The sequence below is a fragment of the Phaethon lepturus genome, unplaced genomic scaffold (assembly GCF_000687285.1).
Source record: "Phaethon lepturus isolate BGI_N335 unplaced genomic scaffold, ASM68728v1 scaffold25937, whole genome shotgun sequence".
Taxonomy (NCBI): domain Eukaryota; kingdom Metazoa; phylum Chordata; class Aves; order Phaethontiformes; family Phaethontidae; genus Phaethon; species Phaethon lepturus.
The window spans coordinates 1-2025 of record NW_010554406.1 but is presented as its reverse complement, the minus strand read 5'-3'; positions in this window follow the sequence as shown (position 1 = coordinate 2025).

Sequence of the window (2025 nt, the reverse complement as noted above, 5' to 3'; positions counted from 1 at the left end):
TCCGGGGAGACCTGCCTGCAGCTGCTGGGGCTTGGAGGGGCTGAGGAGAAAGATGGGGACAGGCTTTGTAGCAGGGGCTGTAGCGACAGGACAAGGGGTGACGGTTTTAAATTGAAAGAGGGGAGATTCAGACTAGACCTAAGGAAGAAATTTTTCACCATGAGTGTGGTGAACCCCTGGCCCAGGTTGCCCAACCCTGGCAACATCCCAGGTCAGGCTGGACGGGGCTCTGAGCACCCTGCTCTGGTTGAAGATGTCCCTGCTCATTGCAGGGGGGTTGGACTAGGTGATCTTAAAAGCTCCCTTCCAACCCAAACTATTCTGTGAGTCTGTGATCTCTGAGTCCCCATCAGCATGGCACACCTCCCAGGCAGAAAGGAGGCACATGCTGACCGGCCAACTGGCCACCCCAGGGGATGCACACGCATTTTGGAAGATGCATGTCTAACGGAGGACTACTTTATATTTTTTTTTCCTCTAAAGACATTAGAGCCGTGTTTGCAGTTCGGACTCTAACCTGCTGCTGTTGAAAAGGAACGGATCTCCTCTCGCCCTTTTCACTTGAAGAGCAGTAAATGCTGAGAAGGGCATTGCTAATAAATCTTCCCCGTGCCTGTTCCCAGGAGAACGGGGTCATCTCAGGCAGTTCCTCCCCCACCAGCCAGCACCTCTTTGCAAAGTCAAGGAGCTGTAAATTTGGCAGAAGCTCGGTGTGTACCACACAAACGGGAAACAATTCGAAGCCCAGCATGCTGGGTGAGATTTCTGGGCACTCTTACTCATCTTTACCATTTTGGACATGCAGGTTTGTCCGGTGGCCATCCAGCCCCTGAGCACCCTGTATCAATGTGGAACCTGAGAACCCCGTGGGTTGCAGGCAGGGGACAAGCAGAAGCAGAGCTCAACCTCGGGGCCCTCTGATCAAATGCTTCCAGTTCTACATGGACTTCGCTTTTTACTTGAGCCCTGGTCCCAGGCCACCACTACCTCTGTCTCTGGCACGGCTGGGCACAGCTCCATCCGTGCTGTTGCTGGGCACGCCCAGCTCCGTCCCGTTCATGGAAAAGGAGGAAACGGATGGGGAATGGAGTGATCAGTGGCAGGTTTGGGTGTAGTGATCAGGAAATAGTGGTCTGCAAGATACTGAAGGGAGTGGAAAAGGCGAGTAGTGATATTCGGACTCTGGTCTTCACCCTCTTCAGGGAGCTGGTAAGTGGGATCCTATGGGAGGCTGCTCTGAAGGGTAAAGGAGCTCGAGAGAGCTGGCAGGTCTTTAGAGACAGGATCTCCCAAGTCCATCCCAACAATGAGATGAACAAGTAGATGAACCAAGAGATGGGTTTGGCTAAACTGAATTAAACTCATGACTGAGCTCCGATGCGGAAAGGCAGGATGAAGGAGGTGGAATCATGGACAGGCCATTAGGAGAAATATGGAAATGTTACCTGGGCTTGTAGGAACAGTGTTAGGAAAGCCAAAGCTCAGTTTGTTGAGATGGGCTGATCAGATCTTCTGTAACTGAAGTAGTACTTCTATATACTTCTATAAACTTACACTTAACTGAATATAGAAGTATATAGAAGTGCTTCAGTTAAGTGTAAGTTTATAGAAGTATATAGAAGTACTACTTCAGTTACAGAAGATCTGACGTTCGTTGCACATCTCAACAAACTCAAAGGAGTTGAGTAGTTGAGTAGTGGTAGAAGGCTGAAGAAGGCAAGTGTTCAGAAAGGCACCGCCGCGAGCGGCAGTGGAGGCAGACGAAGCTGAGGTACTCCATGCCACCTTTGCCGCTGCCTTCACCAGCAAGGCCGTCTACCTGGAGGTGGGGGTGAAGGTCAAGGTGGTTACTGCTTGGTGAACTGGCCCCGTGAGAACCTGGGCGCCCAGAGGGGCTGGGGGGGTGCCGAGAGCTAGCCACGGGTGCTGGCTGATGTGGCCACTTGCGACGTTCCCGCGCAGAGGGAGAAGCCGGGAGGTAACGGGGAAGGGGCAGCCCGGGCCGGGCGGGGGTGAGCCCGCCCC